General features: G+C 45.6%; 1 non-coding gene across 1 annotated transcript; it reads right to left on the reverse strand.

Moving 5' to 3' along the window:
- Positions 1 to 22,565: 22,565 nt before the first annotated feature.
- trnan-guu (transfer RNA asparagine (anticodon GUU)) lies at positions 22,566 to 22,637 on the reverse strand. Its single transcript has one exon. It is a non-coding gene; the product is annotated as a tRNA-Asn (tRNA).
- Between the last annotated feature and the right edge of the window lie 627 nt (positions 22,638 to 23,264).

A 23,264-nucleotide genomic window follows, 5' to 3' on the forward strand; every position in this document is an offset into this window, starting at 1 on the left:
ATTTCTCTGGAGTAAAAAACTGTAAATCAGTGGCTAATGCAATGTATTGCTGTGTGAAATTGAATAGAAGATCTACATTTCAAAGAATGTCCAGGGATGCCAAGCCCTTTGAAGTGCACTGGGCTTTCGTGGAAGCCTCTGACACTTGTAACAACTGCTGTTTTGAACACTTCTGTTTAAGAAAGCAGGTGTTAGAGACGGATGAATGAAAATGCAGTGATTTTTCAACCTACTGCCTGGACTGCTCTGCAGCTTTCAGGCAGGGATCTCTGATTGGGGGGGGGGGGAGGGGGAGGGGGGGGTGTCTGATGATGGTGTCTAAAGGGGGGTGTCTCTGTTGGGGTGTCTCTATTGTGAGTCTCTGATGGGGGCCACTGATGGGTGGGTCTCTGTTGGGGGTCTGATGGGAGGGTTACATTTGGGGGTCTGATGAGGGTCTCTGCTGGTGGGTCTCTGTTGGGGGTCTCTGTTGGGGGTTTTTGGTGGAGGTCGCTGTTGGGTTTCTGCGTTGGGGGACTCTGTTGGGTATCTGATGGGCAGTCTGGTGGGGTGTTCTTTGTTGGTGGTCTAATGGGTGGTTTTTATGGGGTCTCTGTTGGGTGTGTCTGATGGGTGGGTCTCTGATGGGTGGGTCTCAGCTGGGAATCTCTGTTGGGGTTCTCTGTTGGGTTTTACTGTTGGAGATCTCTGTTGGGTTTCTCTGTGGGGGACTCTGTTGGGGAGTCTGATGGGGTGTTCTCTGTTGGTGGTCTAATGCGGGCATTGTCAAACTCAGGGGCGCGACCCGCGGGTGGGTCACGGGCGGGTGTCGGGAGGGTCGTGGAGCCGTCCATTGTTGCGCTCCCGATCGCGCAAATCTGCACTCAACAGCCGGCTGTTAAGAACGCTGGCTGCAAGCGGCCTTCAAGAAATGTGGCTGCACTGCGCATGCGTGCCAGATCATCGGCGCGCATGCACAAAACTATGCACGTTCGCGCCAATGATCAGGCACGCATGCGCAGTGCGGCCGCTTTTTTTTAAACGGTCGCATCTTCTTGTTTTACAAATTCGGGAGGGTTTTATTCACTTATTTTATCCATTTAATATATTTTTTTTTCATTTATTTTATTCACTTTATTTTTTTTTACAAGTTCGGGGAGTTTTATTTGATAAATTTTTACAGGAAAAAAATGCAGAACTTTGGACCGCTGGAGACTCCATACTTACCGACACTGGAAGGCTTCACCTTCACCCAACAGGTTCCATTGGAGGAGTGTATACATGGGTCAAAGGGACCCAAAACCATTTCCTCCACTTTTGTCAGCAGCAAACAAGGCAAGAGAAAATGGTGGGTCACGCAGGTCGGCCGGCGTGGGTCGCGAAGGTCGGCCTGCATGGGTCACGTAGGTCGGCTGGGTTGGGTCCTGAAGATTGGCCAGTTGGTAAAAATGGGTCCCCGGAAAAAATGTTTGAAGAACACTGGTCTCATGGGTGGTCATTTAAAAAAAAAAAAAATTTAGAGTACCCAATTCATTTTTCCAATTAAGGGTCAATTTAGCGTGTTCAATCCACCTACCTTGCACATCTTTGGGTTGTGGGGGTGAAACCCACGCAAACACGGGGAGAATGTGCAAACTCCACACGGACAGTGACCCAGAGCCGGGATCGAACCTGGGACCTCGGCGCTGTGAGGCATCAGGACTAACCCACTGTGCCACCGTGCTGCCCCTGTAATGGGTGGTTTTGATGGGGTCTCTGTTGGGTATCTCTGATGGGTGGGTCTCTGATGGGTGGGTCTCGGCTGGGATTCTCTGTTGGGGTTCTCTATTGTGTGTTACTATTGGAGGTCTCTGTTAGGTTTCTCTGCTGGGGGACTCTGTTGGGGAGTCTGATGGGGTGTTCTCTGTTGGTAGTCTAATGGGGGTTTTTGATGGGGTCTCTGTTGGGTGTCTAATGGGGGAGCTGGGGGGACTGGCCTTGTGATAGAGTAGTCTGATGGAGGGTTCATGGCGAGTTTTCCGTTCACCCTCATGCTTGAGTAGTGTGGGGGTGGGTGACCCATTATTCCTGTGGTGGTGGAGGGGAGGATGCCCCATACTTTTCTACGGGGGGGGGGGGGGGGGATGGGGGGACAACGCAGGATTTGCATTGTGGGGAGGAGGGGGAGCCCTCAGTATCCGGCTGTCCACTGATAATGACGGCCCAATAGCATGATTCAATTGGAATTCCATGAGCTCCCTGCCATGCATGAATTCTACTCTAAATTCTACGGAGCGATTCTACTTCAGCAGGAGCACTTAGTCTCCCGAACAGAGAATCCTGCCCTAGAATAACCTCATGGGCCAATGACTTGGATGGATTGGTTATAGATTGGTAGCACCATGAGAGCCTGGATATTGCAAGGTGAATCAGGTGAGCATCTGGAGTAGCAGTAGACTAGTGACAGGGAAAAGAGAACTCCTACTTGCTTTGGGAAAGTACAGAACTAAGATGGAGAAGAAGGTATGTGCAGTGAGTCGGGCAGACCAACACCCTGCACCAGAATCTTGAAGGTAATCTGACTTCAGAGGATAAGAGTGCTGTTGAGTAACAATCTTATTAATATGCCTAAATGACTAAAACAGCCCACATGGGACAGCTGGGCTCCTCACACATTCTAACTTAACAGCTTTACTGCGCAACATGAGATTGTGAACCTCAAACTGACTGCTGGTATTTCAGGATCTACACAAAAATCTTGAAGAATATTCAGCCTCCTAGAAATTCTTTCAGGTGTTCAATTAACTCTCCCAATGGAAAACTAAAGGCCCACTTTCACTCTGCATTTAACGCACATCCCAACTTGCTTTCTCTTTATAAAAGATTACCTGAACAAAATTTCATGTTCAAGTGTGCTCAACATTTGTGAGCTTCAGGCAAAAGGATTTTGATGGACCGCTGCTATTTGTATGACAGCTTGTTTTCACCAGCTCGCAATGGAACCAAACAAATTCCGCAGTAATTCCCACATGTTAGCAGTGCTGAAGTAGATAATCCTGCCTCGTATTGCTAGGTTTAGCACCAGAAGCTAATTTTACTTTTGCCACCAATTTTCTCCCTTCCTGTACTGTCCATTGTCGAGTGTGTGTGGACTGATAAGTCTCATGAAGAGATTCTGAGTATCACATCATTTAACACGGGGAGCTTGTGGTATTCCGTTGGAATCAAGGTATTGGGCCGTCATTTTGAGCGGACAGCCTGATACCGAGGTCTGGTGGCGGGCCCCCCTCCTCGCCACAACATAAATCCTGCCCCACCTCAATTGAAAAGTATGGGCATCCTCCACTGCACTACCTCAGGAATAACGAGTCAACCCCGCCAGCCCACAGTACTCATGCACGAGGGTGACATGACCACCCCCACCAACCCCCCATCAGACTCCACCCATCAGACCCCCCCCCATCAGACCCCCCCATCAGACTCCCCAGTCCTCTCAGACCCCCGCACATCATGTTTAGTAACTAATAGTAACTATGTACATATATACAGTACAAGATCTAACCTAGGAACTGTCTCCATACTTGCCTCTACACTCATATCTGAAGAGGACAAGGGTACCATCTAGACTCGGGTTGTGTGTTCCCTTACAGCATGCTGTGTGTGGTACTGTTGCAAATCCCATATTAATTCTTTATATGCCAGACTCTTACAGTGTATCGTCTTGCTGGCAGTTTATTTCGCAGGCAAAGACCACCCTCCTGAATTTTCATATGAACATTAGGGGCAGCAATTGACTATTCTGTCCCTTCAGCATGCTCCCCTTTTCTATTAGATCATGGCTGCACGTCAATTCTATTCTCCTGTCTTAGTTCCATTCCTTTGATAACAAAACTGTATCTCAGTTTTGGAAGTTTACATTTTCCAGAGTCCACACCTGATTTTCTTTCCACATAATACTCGTGCCCTGAGGTTGTAAAGCCAGGTTCACTCAGCTCCAGACCTCAGAACAGCCTTGGTTCAATCAAGGACAAAAGAGTTGAATTCCGGAGGTGAGTTGAGAGGCCTCATTTGACCGAAGCAGCCCTAGCCAAACTGGAGTCAACGGGAATCGGGGGGAAATTACAAAGGAAGAAGGCTGTGGTTGTTGGAGGTCAGTGATCTCTGTTCATGACATCACTGCAGGAGTTCCTCAGAGTTAAGTCCCAGGCCCAGTGATCTTCAGCTGCTTCATTAATGTCCTTCCATCCCAGGTGGCACGGTGGTGCTGCGGTTCGCACTTCTGCCTCACTGCGCCGAGGGTTCGATCCCATGTGCAGTTTGCACATTCTCCCCCTGTCTGCGTAGGTTTCACCTCCACAGCCCAAAAATGTGCAGGGTAGATGGATTGGCCACGCTAAATTGCCCCTTAATTGGAAATTTCTTTTTAAAAATAATTTGTTACTCTTCAGACACTGATGCAATCCATGTCCAAATGCAGCAAGACCTGGACAATATCCAGGCTTGGGTTGATAAGTGGGAAGTTACAGGTGCACCACACGAGTGCCGAGCAATGGCCATCTCCAACAAGAGAGATTCTAACCATCTCCCCTTGAGATTCAATGGCCCGTCAACATCCTGGGGAGTTACCATTGTCCAGAAACTGAAAGGAAACTCTATACTCCTTTGTCTCATTGCTTCTCACTCCATGCATAAAACCTCTCATAGAATGCAACTCTCTGAGCAAAGTTTCAGCCCCCTCCTAATGCTCTTACTATGGTTTGTCACCCATTCCTCTCAGTAGATTCCGTGGGATGTTTTGCTACTTTTTGTTGTGCTATTGCTATGACCACGTAAGGAAGGGTGAAACAACTCCCCTATTTTCTGACACCAGGATTGACCATAATAATATGTGAAGTTGCAGAGGATGTGCTTTGTTGATTCTGTAAGAGTCCCAATATTTGAGCTTTTGAGGTTGTAAGGAATTATTCATACAATTTACTTTAGTTAAACAAAGAGCTATATAATATGATTGAAACTATTGCCTGAGCTAAATAAACAAGGCAAACTGTAACCACTGTTCAGACAGTCACATGCATTTGTTTGGGCCCGCACACATATCAGTACAGGTGGCAGAGTAAAAGCTGATTGTTGGCTGGTCTCAACATGGTGGTTTCATGTTGTGGCCATTTTGTTGAATAATCTTCTTGGGTGTAGCTGTATGGAGCAGATTTCCATTTTTCTTCTGAAAAGATCTTGGTTCACAGATCTAGGTATCACTTCTAAGGATAGTTACTTTGTAAATCGGGCACAGCACTTTCGAGAGTGAAACATGAGAGCGCACAGTTTCAAAACAGCTTGGATTAGGTTCAGCATTGCCTTTTGTTCTTTCTCCTGCTTGCCAAGGGGTCCTTAAAATACTGTGCTGGGTCCACATTCCAGAGAAATTCTATTTGTTTTTGTCTGCTGCAGTTATTGTTTCAAAACAGGTAATTGCAATTTGATGTCTTATCTCAGAACCATTTGAAAAATCTCAGGATGGTGTGAGTCAAGGGGATGGGAGTCTTTCACATGCCCCAGGGGATTGAGTGGCTACCTTCATCCCACTTGGTGAAATGTGAAATTATATGTAATGCAGCAGACTGGATGACTTTATAACTGTCTGTAGATGGGTCCCAATTCTTTAAGCCCCTGAAAAATTAGAAATTGTATCATCAAAAGACACATCCTAATAACACTGCATAAATGCAAACTGTTTTTGTTTTAAGTCCAGTAGTAATTTATTAAATGTTGTGCGACAAAGTAATTGCGCCAGCATGCAATAAGGAAAGAAAATTACTATCAGAGAATAGAGAGGAAGATGTGAAGGGAAAGCCTAAAGTGACTCAAGAAGTTAAATGTTAAGCAATATTAACCCAGACAAGAAGGTAAAAAAGCTATGGTAAGGACTATTAATGATGCAGTGGTGAATACCTATGGAAAAGGAAAGTCATGACATTCTGCACTGTGAGTGCCTGCTTTGGCTGAGGGGTGAGAGTGCTTTTGGAGTTGGGTGAGCACAAGGAGTTCAAGTGGTGAGTTAGAAGGGGGTAAGGAGTAATTAAACTTATGTTTAGGGTTAATTGAAAGCTGAATTAATTATTTAATTGGGTAATTAAAAGCTACTTTTTTAGTTTGTTGCATTCCTGAAACAGGAGTCAGCTGAGTCACACTCAACTGTAGCTGTAGCTGCTTAATTGTGCAACTGGTTTAATCCAGTTTCCAGGGCATTGTAATTTGAGGCCTATATAAACAGACGCTAATCAGTGCCTGCTTGTCTGCACCGAGAGTGCCTGCTTTGGCTGAGTGAGAGTGTTTTTGGAGTTGGGTGAACACAGAGAGTTAGGTGAAACTGCGGGATAGTGAAACTGAAAAGACAGAGTGCAGATCTCAGTCCGAGCAGGAGCGGACCACAGCCTTGTTTCATAAACATCAAGGTCGGATTCCTGTCCTCATTGACTTCGCAGTCAGTATCACAGTGAAATAGTCATGGCAAGATTGTATTGTATTGGTTTTAGTGCAAGGAGTCTTACGAACAAGGCAGATGAATTGAGGGCACAAGAATGATGGTATTGCTGTCACTGAGGTGAACAGGCACCAGAATGTGGCAACTAAAGGCTTTTCACAGTAATTTCATTGAAGCCTACTTGTGACAATAAGCATTATTATTATTATTATGGTTAAGAGAGAGGCAGGATTGGTAGCTCAAAATTCTAGGATACAATGTCTTCAGGTGAGATAGGGAAGGAGGTAAAAGAGGAGGGGGAGTCGCAATTTTGATCAGGAAATCAATTACAGCAGTAAGGAGGGATGACATCTCTTGAAGGCTCTTCAACTGAGGCCATAGAGGTGGAACTTAGAAACCAAAAAGGAGCACTGACATTGGTGGGAGTGTTCAATAGGCCCCCAAACAGTCTGAGAGAAATAAAGAATAGATACGTACGCAAAATTCGGAGAAGTGTAAAGGTAATAGGGTAGTTATGGTAGGGGATTTCAACTTCCCCAATGTAACTGGGGAAGCCAAAGTATGAAATGTTTAGTGGGAGCAGAATTCGTAAAATGCATCCAAGAGAACTTTTTAAGTTCTTGTAGAAGGACCGACAAGAGATGGGGTGGTCCTGGACTTAATTTTGGGTAACGAAGCTGGGCAGGTGGTTGAAGTATCAGAGGGGAACATTAAGATGTATTTAGACGTGCATTTGCGATCCCAGGGCATACAAGGCTCTGGACCAAGTGCTGGAAAATGGGATTAGAATGGTTAAATGGTTGTTTTTGACCAGCGCTAATGCAATGGCCCTTTCTGTGCACTATGATTCTATGACTCTATGTCTCTAATTTTGTTCTATGGAGAAACACTTTTCTGTGGAAAAAATATCAGATTTAAAGAACCGAGGTGAAAATACAAATTCAGGGCAGCCAGAAAAAGGGACAGCATTTGTTTAATCTGAAACATCCATTTCACAATAATGCAAAGAGCAACTGGAGAAGAGGTTACACCCTATGCTGTATCTGGGCGGCACGGTGGCACAGCGGTTAGCACTGCTGCCTCTCGCCGACCAAGACCCGGGTCCAAATCCGGCCTCGGGTCCCTGTCTGTGTGGAGTTTGCATATTCTCCCCGTGTCTGCGTGGGTCTCACCCCCACAACCCAAAGATGTGCAGGGCAGGTGGATTGGCCACGTTAAATTGCCCCTTAGATAAAAACCCTGTGTTGAATAAAGATGCAACAACTGCGCCACAGATTGAAGTGTATCTGTGAATGTAAATGGATGATTCTGTATGCCCGAAGAAGCATTATTTGTGGCCACAGCTCAATGCTGAGACCATAGAAAACCTATTTTCATTTGATTTTGAAAACTTTTCTCAATGCTCAGCAAGATCAAAGCAATGGGATGGAAAAGAGATGAATGGGTGTAATATAGATTGTGAAAGGACATGCTGGGTCTCTCGTAAACCTACAGCCAGCATTCGAGCTGCATTTGCTGAGCGCAAAGTAAGAAAATAAGAAAATGGAGAAAAAAGCGTTGTTAAATGAAGCATGGAAGGGAGTTCAAATTATTTCTGGAAGCAAAAGTACAAATGAAAGCACCCATGGGTGCACCATCCATGCTGTCACGCAGAAAGAAAATAAAGAAGACATTAAAAGACCAATTGGAAAATAGTTTAATTGGGGGTTACACCATTTGGGTGCCATCAATTGTCAAACCAAGTAACCTGAGGCAGCTGACATCTGTGGATTTCAGTATTTAGCACGCATGGTGCAATTTGCTTCTTAATTAAATGCGTTTTTATACAAAGTGAGGAGTCAGTGAAAATGTCCCCTGAGAGAAAACAATTAAATTTCTGCAACAAAGAGCTTGACCTATTGTTGGTGACATACCAAAATCTGAAAATAATGATGCCCTACTTTGTGAGCAGTTTTTTTCTTAATGCATTTGTGTTTACTGGATATGGGGTTTACTGACTAGGCCAGCATTTGTTGAGAAGAAGATACCGTGAGAAGAATGTAGTGAGCTGCTTTCTTGAACCGCTGCAGGCCTTGTGGTGTAGGTATACCCACAATGATGTTATGGAGGGGGTTCCAAGTTTTTGACTCAGCAACAACGAACGAACAGTGATATATACATCGCGCAAAAATCGCCAGGCTGGAATCTTCCCGTCCAGTCAGGAACACTTCAGCAGTCAAGAGCATTCAGCCTCTGATCTTCGGGTAAGTGTTCTCCAAGGCGGCCTCCAGGGCGCGCAACAACGCAGAATCGGCGAGCAGAAACTTTTAGCAAAATTCCGCACACATGAGTATGGCCTCAACAAGGACCTTGGATGCATGTCGCATTACATCCACCCCCCACTATATGGTCTGTGCTTGCAAAATCCTACCAACTGTCCTGGCTTGAGACAATTCACACCTCTTTAACCTGTGATTATCCCTCTCTCCATTTGCTCCATCTGGACCTGTAAAGACTTAATTACCTGCAAAGACTCACATTCAAAGTATCGTCTTGTATCTTTCACTTTGTCTACATATATGTTTCTGGAAAACTGCACCGACCTCCTCAGAAGACAAACACGGGACACAACTGACAGAGTACCCTTCATCATCCAGTACTTCCCCGGAGCGGAGAAACCATGACATCTTCTTCGCAGCCTTCAACACGTCATCGATGAAGACGAACATCTTGCCAAGGTCATCCCCACACTCCCACTACTTGTCTTCAAACAACCGCGCAACCTCAAATAAACCATTGTTTGCAGCAAACTACACAGCCTTCAGAACGCGGCCACGACACCACAGAACCCTGCCATGGCAATCTCTGCAAGACGTGCTAGATCATCGACATGGGTACCACCATTACACGTGAGAACACCATCCACCAGGTACGTGGTACATATCCGTGCAACTCAACCAAAATTGTCTACCTCACACACTGCAGGAAAGGATGTCCCGAAGCGTGATACATTGGAGAGGCCATGGAGACGCAGTGACAACAGATGAACAGACGTCACGCGACAATCGCCAGGCAGGAATGTTCCCTTCCAGCCGGGGAGCACTTCAGCAGTCAAGGGCATTCAGTCTCTGATCTTCAGGTAAGCGTTCTCCAAGGTGGCCTTCAGGGCGCGCGACAACGCAGATTCAGCGAGCAGAAGCTTATAGCCAAATTCCGTACATATGAGTACGGCCTCAACTGGGCCCTTGGATTCATGTCGCATTACATCCACCCCCCACCATCTGACCTGGGCTTGTGAAATCCTACCAACTGTCCTGGCTTGAAACAATTCACACCTCTTGAACCTGTGATTACCCCTCCCTCCAGTTGCACCGTCTGGACCTGTAAAGACTTAATTACCTGCAAAGACTCGCATTCAAAGTACCGTCTTGCATCTTTGACTTTGTCTATATATATGTTTCTGGAAAACCGCACCGACCTCCTCAGAAGACAAACATGGGATACAACCGACAGTCATCCAGTACTTCCCCGGGGCGGAAAAAACGATGACATCTTCTTCGCAGCCTTCAACACGTCATCGATGAATATGAACATCTTGCCAAGGTCATCCCCACATCCCCACTACTTGCCTTAAAACAACCGCGCAAACTCAAACAAATCATTGTTTGCAGCAAACTACCCAGCCTTCAGAACAGCGACCACGACACCACACAATCCTGCCATGGCAATCTCTGCAAGACGTGCCAGATCATCGACATGGATACCACCATTACATGTGAGAACACCACCCACCAGGTACGCGGTACATACTCGTGCGACTCGGCCAACGTTGTCTACCTCATACGCTGCAGGAAAGGATGTTCCGAAGCATGGTATATTGGCAAGACCATGCAGACGCTGCGACAACAGATGAACGGACATCACACGATGTCCAGGCAGGAATGTTCCCTTCCAGTCGGGCAACACTTCAGAAGTCAAGGGCATTCAGCCTCTGATCTTCGGGTAAGTGTTCTCCCAGGTGGCCTTCAGGACACGCGACAACGCAGAATCGGCGAGCAGAAACTTTTAGCAAAATTCCGCACACATGAGTATGGCCTCAACAAGGACCTTGGATTCATGTTGCATTACATCCACCCCCCCACCATCTGGCCTGGGCTTGCAAAATCCTACCAACTGCCCTGGCTGAAGACAATTCACACCTCTTTAACCTGTGATTATCCCTCTCTCCAGTTGCTCCGTCTGGGCCTGTAAAAACTTAATTACCTGCAAAGACTCACATTCAAAGTATCGTCTTGCATCTTTGACTTTGTCTATATATATGTTTCTGAAACCGACCTCTGCATTCATCTGATGAAGGAGCCCTGTTCCGAAAGCTAGTGATTCGAAACAAACCCAAAAAATAATCGATGCACTTTAACCTGGTGTTGTAAGACTTCTTATTGTGCTCACCCCAGTCCTACGCAGCAGCTCCACATCATGGATATATTTCCAAGTCAGGATGGTGAGTGACGGAGGGGAATTTTCAAGTGGTGGTGTTCCCATATATCTGCTGCCCTTGTCTTTGTAAATGGTAGTGGTTGTGTGTTTGGAAGACGCTGTCTGAAGCCTCTTGGTGAATTCCTGCAGTGCATCTTGTAGATGGTACACACTGCTGCTATTGTGCGCAAATAGTGAAAGGAGTGAGTATTTGTGGAAGAGGTGCCAATATAGCAGGATGTTTTGTCCTGGATGGTGTCGAGCTTTTTGAGTGTTTTTGGAGCTGCATTCATCCAAGCAAGTGGAGAGTATTCCATTACACTCCTGACTTATGCCTTGTCGATGGTGGACAGGTTTTGGCAGTCAGGAGGTGAGTTATTCGCCACAAGATTCCTGGCCTCTGACCTGCTCTGTTAGCCACAGTATTTATATGGCTAGTCCAGTTCAGTTTCAATGGTAGCTCCCAGGATGTTGAAAGTGCGTGATTCATAGAATCGTAAAATCCGACAGTGCAGAATGATGCCATTCGGTCCATCGTGTCTGCACCAGCTCTCCGAAAGAGCATTCCACCCCACCTACTAAGGGGAAAATTAACGTGGCCAATCCACCTAACCTGCACATCTTTGGACTGTGGGGGGTGGAAACCGGTGCATCCGGAGAAAACTCACTCAGACACAGGGAGAAAGTGTCTCACACATCAGTCACCGAAGGTTGGAATCGAACCTAGATCCCTAGCGTTGTGAGGCAACAGTGCTAACCACTGTGCCACTGTGCTATTCATTCAGTGATGGTAATGCCATTGAATGCCAAGGATGATGGTTTAGCCCCCTCTTATTGGAGATGGTCACTGCCTGGCACTTGTGTGGCATGCATGTTACTTGCCACTTGTCAGCCCAAGCTTGGATGTTGTCCAGGTCTTGCTGCATTTACACGTGGACTGCTTCAGTGTCTAAGGAGCTACAAATGGTGCTGAACATTGTGTAATCATCAGCTAACATCCCCACATCTGACCTTATCATGGAAAGAAGGCCATTGATGAAAGAGCTGAAGATGTTTGGGCCGAGGAAAGTACCCTGAGGAACTTCTGCAGTGATGTTCCAGGACTGAAATGACGGAACACCAACAGCCACAACCATCTTCCTTTGTGCCTGTAAACGATCAGAGCAATGCGAGATAGAATTATTGCTGAGCAAGATGGATCGTGAGTGTTGCTCAAGCTCGATCTGAAAGTGAGTTACAACCACAGCAAGATTATTCCAGAATTCTCTAATATCATTGATACTTTCCACACATGTTGAGCTCTGAACAATACAATATATTGAACTTTGGGATCTGAACTGCAGGTGCATATTCCAAAATGTTTCTGATAAGAAATCTCAAATATCTCGAAGTTGTCAGATGGCCTCCAGATGCATACACTTATCTAAGTAAAACATGCTGCTTGATTAAGGACCTTTACTGAAGAGACTGCAAGAAAAGGGCACCTCTATTCAGAGTGAATAAATTATTTTGTCTTTTCCTCATAAATAAAGAAAAGGCCTCACACACAGATGGTTTTCTTACAAATGGTTCCTGAAACACCCATTATGTTCGAGGAATTCACATTAACTTCATAGTGATTAAGTGTGATCTTAAAAATTCAGCTGGCATTGTGGAAGCATGGTTGTGTGAGGAGCCCAATTGGGTTAACTCCACTGGGGGTTTTCATGCTTTGAAATAATGCAGTGCTTTGTTGCTATCTTAGTTTGAGTACAAAATGCCCTGCGGTGCTCTGTAAAAGGTTGTGGCAGTATTTCAGTACTGAGAAAGACTTGGAGTCCAAATGAAAAACTGCAGAACCTTCTCAGTTATGCATCTCAGCTTCATCATCAGTCAGTCATGATTAATCACTGTTGAATCCAACTGAGCACAGTTTTTGATAAACCAGTGAAACTTATTTTAATTTCTCTGACTGGTTCATCACAATAAACTCTGATTTCTATTTAGTTAAGAGTTAACTTTCAAAATGAAAATTAAGGCACACGGAATAGTTCAATGGTAAAAGTAGGCGATGGTGTCGTATTGAACCTAACAGACAATGGAAGTCTTTAGGGATTACCTAATGTTTTCCAGGACTTTGGCTTCAATAGTCCTCATCTCGAAGAAGGGTAGATGATCAGTCAGGTCCCCGGTTCCTTAACATTCTACATGTTGGCCTACATTGGGTTTATGTGGTGTTGCTATCTTTTAATGGCTATAAATATGGTCATTAATAAGGTCGTCTTTCTTAATCTTAATTATGAATATGCTTTCAGAGTCGCCAGGTATCTCTTGATACCGCCACAAGATTCAACCGAATACCGATCAAAGAGCCAATACACCAGTTAGTAAGTTCAGAGTCAATGATACTTTATTTGCACACAGTATGATTTACTCATGCACAATAACACTACAGGCTAAACTATGTCTATCACTAACATCTATACTTAACTTCGGGTGCCCACTTAGGTCAGAGGAACAGTGGCCGTTGTTCAGATCTGAGGCTGTTGGGTCCGAAGAGGTAGCAGGAGTATAGCTATGGTCGTCCGTCTGGTAGCGAGCGTTGAACTTGAACTTGCTTGCTTCTGGTGGAGGGGTCTCTCCAGTTGAGAGCTGATTCCAAGAGAGCGAACACATGGCGAGGGTTCCTTCTTATACTCGGGGGGTTTCGCGCGCTTTTAGGCGGGCCTTAAACTTGGTCCCAGTTAATTGGGCAGCTTCTTGATCACCGCCATCGATCTGAGCCAATAAGGGGGCGGGTGCCTTGATGGCTGGGCATGTCCTAAGTAGCCGTTGGCCTCGCTTTGTTTGTATCTTCTTACTGAGGTAGTGGCGCCGGAAAGTCTGGGACTATATCGGCTACCTGAGCACTAGTCTTTGTTTAGTGGAGATGAGCCATCAATGTGCAAATTGGCCAAGAGTTTTGGTTCTGTCTGCAGTCTGCCTTCTAAGTACACATTCAGGCTCTGTGCCTGCTTGTTACTTTGCATTGTCCATTTTCCCCTGTATGCTCTGTGAGTGTCCATTTTATATGCTGAAAGTGGCCATCCCAGATGGCTACTCTCCCTCCTTATGATCCTCAATGTGAAGTGTGAAGGATCACATTACTGAATCTTCTTTGTTCTCTGCCTAAGTCGAGCACCCGCAATCAAGGACAGGTTCTATCCTACTCTGTCCTATGGATTTGAACCTTTACCTAAATTGCTTTTATTTACATCATATCATTATAATATCCTTCGGGGCACTATAACATTTAAGCATGCATTACATTTCTTTTTATTTCAACACGGGAACCTCTAACTATATTCCTCTAAACTACACTCAGGCTGTTTAGCCAATAAAAAGAGTTTACAAACAGTATAAAACTATACAATAGCAGCGTTACATTTCTCTGTGTCTTGGTGGTCAAGTACAGAAAATTCAAATCCTTTCTTTTATTAGAACAAAACAAAAAAATAATCGATGCACTTTATTTATTTAGAGAGAGTGGGGGGTTTTCTGGAGTCCGAAAATAGGGGGTCTAAGTGTGTATACCGGAGTGCGGGAGGCTTTCCTTCGCCATTTTCGAAGTCTCAGTGTCTGGATGACACTGCAGAGTATTGCTATCACTAATAGGGCTTCCACGATGTATGAAAAGGAACACCATTTTATGAGGTTGTCGCACCAGGTTGGTGTGTCAGTGGCTGTTTCTGGGTGTGATGTATTGCAGTGATGGGATACATTCACGGCCTGGTTGATTATCATCAATTGCCCATTAGAATTGTCACCATATGTGACTCCCTCATTTTTTTTTTAAACCAAATATTTTTGGGGACAAGACATCCGAAAAAGAAATACTGTCACAGTGCGAGCAGTCTCGCAGCCTGCGTTGTCGATGCGCTGAGTGGGCGGACAATTTCTCCGTCCAGCAGCCAATCGTTTTCACCCAAGTGTTTGAAGATGTAAATAGCATGTGGGGATAGTGACCTAAGGGTCGCCGGAAAGCGAAAAAACTTGTGGCAAAGAGCATTCTTTAAACCACATCCTAAAAACAGGAAAAGAGTTTCGAACTAAAAGCGCCGAATGGGGTGCATGTGGGCACGGCGGGGCAAGAATGGGTGGAATCCCCAGGTAGGGCGGTGGCCAGTGCCATAGGTGCACTACCCGAGCTTCGCTGACCAGATGGGGGTCCTCAGGCAGGGCGGGGACCAGTGCCATTGCTCCACTGCCTGGGTGACCGGACAAGAACGGAAAGAACTTGTGTTCATCGTGGATTAACTGGTTCTTATGATTGCCGTCGAATCAGAAGAGTGGTTATCAACAAGCTGTATCGTGAGTCGAACAACATACAAACATTCAATATGTAACATATCAAACTAAAATAACAAAACTGGCAGGCTCCATCAGAAAGAAGGACACCGTAAATCTCAAGCGGTTCCTTTTTCTCGTCATCTGGACACCTCATTGTTCTACTGTAAAAAGAGTTGCAAAGGGGCTAGCCTGGTGGGAGTCAGACTCTGAGTCATCATCTTCTCCCGGTTGCCACACTCGTGACTGGAGTAGCTGTGCCAAGGTGGCCTGGGCCGATATGGGATCCATCTCATCGTTACGGATGAGTCTGAAGGATTTGTCGCGGTGCCAATGTTTAGTGTCTTGGGTGGAGGCGGTAGGGTGCAATCCATCGTCATCGGGTGGTGGGTCCGGTTCAGGGGCTTTAACATAAGTGGTCTCGTAGGGGTCAAATATATCCTGTTCGGAGTCGCTGGGAGTGGGGCCTGGTGCAGAATTTAAATCGTGTGGCGGTTCCATGAGGTCTAATGTTTCCGTGCTATCGCTGTCACTGTCGGTGCTGAGTGAATGAAGGGAAGGGCGGAGTCGTGTGTCGGGGGGTGGAGTCGAAGTGGTGTCCGTGGAGGGGCTGCACTGGTTGGGGGAGGGTAGGAATAGGTCATCCATGGGCGGGGCGTGTTTGTCTGCTGATGCGAGTGAGATGTGGTGGGAGTGGTTGCTCTGTGTGCCCTAAACCTTTAGCTGGTTTATGTGAAACCATCCTGACTTGCCATTAGGATAAGTGATCTTATAAACGTAGGGGCTGACTTTGTCTGAAATTGAGTAGGGTCCTGTGAATTTGGGGGAAAGAAATGAACTGGGATTGTACAGGGAGAGCATAACTTGCTGTTCTACTGAAAATTCCATTGGGTGTACCGTTTTATCAAAACATGCTTTATTCTGTTCTTTTCGTGTGCCAAGCCTAACAGCTGCGCTGCTGGGCTGCTTTAACGTTTTCCAGGATCTGTTGTACTGCTTTCTCATGCGTGAGGGCGGTGACTGTGGGGCTGGCCAAATCAAGCCCTAATAAGTATTCTGTTTCCTTCATGGGTCGTCCGGTCATGAGGGTGTGGAGGGTGTATCCTGTTGAAGTCGATACCGTATTCCTAATGAACATGAGTGCAAATGCGAGAACTGTGTCCCATGTTGTATTATGCTGCTGTACCATTTTCCTAAGAGTTGCTTTGAGGGTTCGATTCATGCGTTCTACAATTCCGCTTGATTGGGGGTGATGGGCTACATGAAATTGTTATCATACTCCGAAAATTGTGAGGACATTTTTCATGACGCGTCCTGTGAAGTGTGAGCCTTGGTCTGACTCGATACTACGGGGGAGTCCCCATCTTGTGAAAATTTGCTGTGTTAGAATCTTGGCTGTCATTTTAGCTGTGTTAGTCCGAGATGGAAAAGCTTCCACACATTTCGTGAAGGTGTCGATCACTACCAATACGTATTTAAAAGTCTCCTACTGCGCTAATCCTGTGTGCGTAGTCTCCACCTGTGAGCGTGGCGGGGGCTCGTGCTGCCTTTGCCATTCTCCACACACATCTATTGACGGGGTTGAACGAAAGATTGTGGGAGCTCATGAAATCTATCCCCAAAATGTGTTCGGCTGCCTGGGGTAGATCTACTAGAACAACGGTGTGTTTTGGGCTGGTTTAGCACACTGGGCTAAATCGCTGGCTTGTAAAGCAGACAAAGGCAGGCCAGCAGCACGGTTCAATTCCCGTACCAGCTTCCCCGAACAGGCGCCGGAATGTGGCGACTAGGGGCTTTTCACAGTCACTTCATTTGAAGCCTATTTGTGACAATAAGCGATTTTCATTCATTTTTCATTTCATTTGTCTTAATGTTGTCTATCTGAATAGCCACAGGGGCCGTAATGTGTCCCTGCTGTAAGTGTCCTGTGAAGCCGCTGAGGATAATGGTGTCTGTAGTGGGCCATGTATCCCGTTGGAACATTGTGGAGGAATTTAACGTGGTGCGGGACCCTCCTGTGTCCCAAAGAAATTCTACGGGGTGTCCCCGGACTGTGCCTGCTACTACCGGCCTTCCACACTTGTCCCAAAGGGTGTCGCAGACCCAAGCTGGGGAGTCCGAACACCGTCAATCGGTGCCGTTCATGTCTGCGTTCTCGGAACGGGTGCTAACACTGTGAATGGGCTTGGCTCTGTTCTTATTTGGGGCATTTGCCTGCTGGTTTCACTGCTGTTTCTGGGGGGCATTGCACTCTCGGGCGTAATGTCCTAACTGTCCACAATTATAGCATTTTTGTGATTTAGGCTGCTGTGGGCTGTTTCTTCCCTCGTTTACCCATGCGGGGTTTTGATGTGTCCTAACTGGATGCATGTTAGCATCTGTCTGCTCTTCCTCTACTTTTCCTTGTTCTGACCTTCCCTGAAGGGACTGTTCCCAAGCTCGGGATAATCTCTTTAATACCCATTTCTCATTATATGTGTCGTCTGAGGGGTCATAATTGGCGCAAGCTCTCTGTCCTGCTTCGGTCGCGTGGGAGACTAGGATAAAAGTCCATTTGGCCATATTTTCTGGTGTCAAATGGGCGCGAGCTAACTCTCCAAATACTGCAGTAAAGTGGGTCCAAAGGCGTCCAGCAAACACTGTTGGGTGCTTGGTCTTTTTCTGTCTGCATTTATTGAGTCCTTCTACGGGATCTCCCTTATTGTAGCCGATCGCATCTAGGATCGCTGCATGCATTTCTTGGAGGGTGCCTCCTCCTACATTTTGTGGGGCGGGAAGGGCTGCCACGACTGAGGGGGCGAGGCTCAAAACTGTGAGCATAACTTGCTCTTTTTCGTTCAGGCCGTACATGGTTGCCTGTTGCTTAACTCTTGCAAAGGTGTGGGTCCGATGTGGGTTGGAACGGTTTGATTTTGTCACACGCATCCCTTAATTGGGTGACGGTTAATGGGGTAGTGTACAGAAAATCGGGGTCTCCGTTTGTTGTGGCCCTGCGCTGTGTGGTGACAGGGTTCATGGGATTGTGCGCTACCTGTGCAGTCGGGGGTGGGGGTGCTTTCCTTTACTGGGTTTTATCTTGACTAAATGCTCCATGCACATAGCGATGGGCAGTTTCATTTAACTCCTGCCATTCGGGGTCATTTTCCTGATCTAGCTGGGGTCCAAATGTATCTTGGAAACCATTTTGTACTGAGAGCAGGGATTGCAGGCCTGCAATTTGCTTTTGGCATTTGGTGTGGTCCACCGAACTCTGCCTTTGTTCCGTGGTGGAACTGTGGAGTGCTCGTAGGGTTGCCTTTAAATCCTTACATTGCATCTTTAATTGTTCGACTTGAGGTTCTGTCTCTTCTCTTACCAACACCACGCGTTGCGTGTCTTGGTAGGCCTTATCGTACTGGGACTGAAAGCTGCTTGGATGAGCGAGACAAGATTGGTGTGCCCGTTTGACATCAGCCATCTCCTTGTCCTTCGCTGTTAACTGCTCTCTGAGTTGCTTATTAACTTTCTCGCATTCGGTGACGTCTCCCTCACTATTCTTCTCTCTGTCTCGAATCTCTCTGCGGAGCGTCTTCACGACCTCCTCTGTGCCTCTCAATTGTGCCAAGTATGACACAATTGCCATCGGCTTGATAAGGTCGCCTTTCTTAATCTCAATTATGAATATGCTTACAGAGTCGCCAGATATCTCTTGATACCGCCACAAGGTTCAACCGAATACCGATCAAAGAGCCAATACACCAGTTAGTTAGTTCAAAGTCAATTATACTTTATTTACACACAGTATGATTTACTCATGCACAATAACGCTACAGGCTAAACTATGTCTATCACGAACACCTATACTTAACTTCGGGTGCCCACTTAGGTCAGAGGAACAGTGGCCGTTGTTCGGATCTGAGGCTGTTGGGTTCGAAGAGGTAGCAGGAGTATAGCTATGGTCGTCCGTCTGGTAGCAAGTGTTGAACTTGAACTTACTTGCTTCTGGTGGTGCAGGTGGAGGGGTCTCTTCAGTTGAGAGCTGAATCCAAGAGAGCGGACACATGGCGGGGTTCCTTCTTATACTCGGGGGGCTTTGCGCGCTTTTTGGTGAGCCTTAAACGTTGTCCCAGTTAATTGGGCAGCTTCTTGATCACCGCCATCGATCTGAGCCAATAAGGGGGCAGGTGCCTTGATGGCTGGGTGTGTCCTAAGTGGCCGTTGGCCTTGCTTTGTTTGTATCTTCTTGCTGAGGTAGTGGCGCCGGAATGTCTGGGACGGTATTGGCTACCTGAGCACTAGTCTTTGTTTATCGGAGATGGGCCATCAATGTGCAAATTGGCCAAGAGTTTCGGTTCTGTCTGCAGTCTGTCTTCTAAATACACATTCAGGCTCTGTGCCTGCTTGTTACTTTGCATTGTCCATTTTTCCCTGTATGCTCTGCGAGTGTCCATTTTGTATGCTGAAAGTGGCCATCCCAGATGGCTACACTGGCTACTAACTCACAGTTGAACAGCTTGCCAGGATTAATTTCTCAGCTCAGCCACACGGATGACACTTGAGGAGGTTATTGTACTCCATAGATGCTAAGTCGTGACCTTCCAGCAACTGGCAGTAATTCCATATCCTTCAACATGATCCACTTCCTGGTGGGAGCTTGTGTACTCCACAAGATGAACATTTCTCAAAAGCAGGGTCTGTAGCTCAGAAAATCCTTGCAGACGTATCTGAGCCTTGAACTTCATGTTAAGTCTGCCAGATGCATGCGAGTGAACCTTAAAACAGCCACCAATAAGAAAAGATATGGCAATCTCCCCCTTCATGTGAATGGGAGAATCTCAATTCAAAACTGATTACACTTCACTCTCTGTAAAATTCCATCTGATGCCCTGCGGTGAGTATGTTGTGATCATACCTTCTTCAAACAGAGCCGGATGAGCCATGGTTAGTTTCACCATCTCTCAAATTCTACTGCACTTCTACCTGGCCTGTTACTTGGAAACAAGGATTGGCTGCTCAATACATGGTTGCAAACTAGAATTTAAAAGACACATATCGTAACTGACACACCTCTATCTGAACTCTCCCCTAACAGATACACTGCAAAACAACCTCCTGGGAGAAAAATACCCATGGAAAAAAGGCTGGTGCATAGCTCATGGAGTCTAGTATTTCCATGTCAGCTCCACCTGACTCTTCTACCAAACTTCCACCACTCCATTAATCCAGAAAATCTAAAAGCCCACAAGAAACAGATAATTATTGATTCCTGGCTTTGCCACCATGCTCAACCCAATAGCTCCAAATCACTTCTCCCTTTCACCAACATCCTCTTGATCCTCTGCACCTTTCTGTATCCAATTTTGCATAACAGTTTATAGATTTCTTTCATATCTGTGAGTGCTGTAAAACCTTTGGGATACCAATACTAGGCTATAAACTCTGGCTACCCATCATTTTTCTTTGTATAGTATCAAAGACATCTTGACGCTCATGTATGATTGTTCTTCCAGGTCGGTTCTCCTCAGTGGCTGTGTTATGTTGATAAAAATCAGGACTAAAACATCCACAGTAACTGGAGAGTTCTAACTGAATTCTTACCTCAGAAAATGGGATTCCTCGGCTTCCCCCGTGCTTCTTTCAATCAGCTGACACCTGAGAAGACAGATCTGGAATATTCATATGTGTTTGTATGCAACATCACATTGTTCTTATTGAGCCCCTGGAATTTTGCTTCAAGGTGATTCTTATGCTATTCCTGGGGTATGAAAAATACCAAGGTGCCATTGCAGATATTGTGCTGTGTGAGTTGCATTCAATTTTATTTGTCCCTGTGATATGATCCTTCTGACTAGTCAAAAGTCCCTTCTTAAAAGGTCTCATAGGTTTCAGGTATTCTTTATTTAATTACATTTGAGAAGATCATAGCAGCATCTTTAATGTATCGGCCTCTGTAGTTCCACGGTACAAAATAGATAGTGAATGTAGTAACGTACTTGCCCTCAGGGTGGAGCTCTAACTGATGTTAGTCTGATTTCATTTCCATTTTGGAGAAGTTGCATCATTTTGCTCTGCAATTTATGCTGTCCAATGTCATGCTAATTCGTCTTTCTGGTTCGATTTGAACAGCTGTACCAATATTTAGCCCAATCTCTCCTGTTTGCTCCAGCTTTGTCGCCACAAGAACATGAGCTAACAAGACTTTGGGTCTTTCTAGTGATGTTGAAGCGTCTCAGTTGACTTGTCCTTCTTCAATTAGATTGTGAAAAGTAACATGCCTGTGGGATGCACCAAGGTGTGCATCAATGTGCACTATGGTAAAAAATTGAAACCTTTAACTTGTATTTTGTTACTGTTAAGAGCAGTATTGAAGCAGTTAAAATGACATCATAATAAGAAAGCATGGAGAGAGGAAGAAACTCGAGTTGTATTATCCTTCATAAATATAAATTGCTAAATTGAACAGGAGAGAAAGTTGCAGAAGTCGGTGTGACTGAATTTGTTGTATTCTTTGGAAAGCCATTTGGCCGTTAGCAAGGATTATCTGACCTCAATATTGATGAATGGCTATATTCAGTTTACTTACATTGTGAAAGGTGTAATGAGCTTCTATGGTCACAGTTAAAAGAGTGAGCTTCAAACTGGAGTGATGTCTTTAGTGAACAACTGTTTCTGAAAGTAGCAGGGAAAAGGCAAGTCTATGATTAGATGGAGCCTTCATTGATTGACAAATTCGTGAGGAGAAACTTCATCTCAGATTTACACTCAAGAGCCCACAGTTAAACAGAGAGAAAATGAGCAGTCAGTAATAATAATAATCACTTATTGTCACAAGTAGGCTTCAATGAAGTTACTGTGAAAAGCCCCTAGTCGCCACATTCCGGCGCCTGTTCGGGGAGGCTGGTTACAAGCCAGCGATTTGGCCCAGTGTGCTAAACCAGCCCCCATACTGGTACAGCTTACACAGTCGGACTATAAAGCTGCTTAGTTTTAAATTAGTACTGGCCTGGGCAGGGAAGCAATCTCCTGTGAGTTTACAGTAAGTGTAATAATAATTTAGTAGTTTCACAAGTTGGCTTACATTAACACTGCAATGAAGTTACTGTGAAAATCCCCTAGTCGCCACATTCTGGCGCCTGTTCGGGTACACTGAGGGAGAATTCAGAATGTCCAATTCACCCAACAAGCACATCTTTCGGGACTTGTGGGAGGAAACTGGAGAGCCCGGAGGAAACCCACGCAGCCATGGGCAGAACGTGCAGGCTCTGCACAGACAGTGACACATGCTGGGAATCGAACCCGGGTCTCTGGTGCTGTGAAGCAACATTGCTAACCACTGTGCTACCATACCACCCATAAATGCCCGTAGAGCTTCTGGACAAATTCAAAGCTCCTCATCGGGGAATTGAACCCCGGTCTCCTGCATAACAGGCGGGGATACTGACCATTATACTAACGAGGAAATACTTCTACCTAAAGGTCCAAGTTTGGAGAAAAAGAGCTCTCAAAAATAAAGGCGAATAGGCTCACAACAATATCATAACCCTTTAATAATATATTTAAACTGTCGATCACACTGTGAACTCAGAATCTCTTGCGGTGATAATTATAGCTTTTGAAATTCAACCAAGCATTCACAATGAATAACCCTGAGGGAAATAACAACAAAGAACTCTATTAAAACTGCTCAAATATATTTTACACCTGCTGGTGTGTCAATCAAAGCAGTTCAGCAGACTTTCACTGGCAGCGGCAGCCAGTATTCTTTGTTCAGTTTAAAGAGTGGGGATTTTAAAAAACTTCAGATCATGATATTAAAGGACCTTTCCACACTTCAAGAGCATTTACAAACTAGATAAATTCTACTCCATAAGTTATGACTCCACACTGTGGATTATAGCCTTTGCAGTAGCCAAAATTGTTTGAACTCAGCACTAAGTTCAAATGGCCCTGCTGTGATTGAGTTTCCCTTGCAGATGATTTGCGCCCCTTTCCCACTCAGGAAAATTAGGATTTGTCAGAAAAGCAGGGTGGGGGGGAGGAGGGGAGGAACATCTGCATGTGGGTCCCATTTAACATTCTTAAGAGG

This window comes from Scyliorhinus torazame, chromosome 13 (genome assembly GCF_047496885.1).
Source record: "Scyliorhinus torazame isolate Kashiwa2021f chromosome 13, sScyTor2.1, whole genome shotgun sequence".
NCBI lineage: Eukaryota > Metazoa > Chordata > Chondrichthyes > Carcharhiniformes > Scyliorhinidae > Scyliorhinus > Scyliorhinus torazame.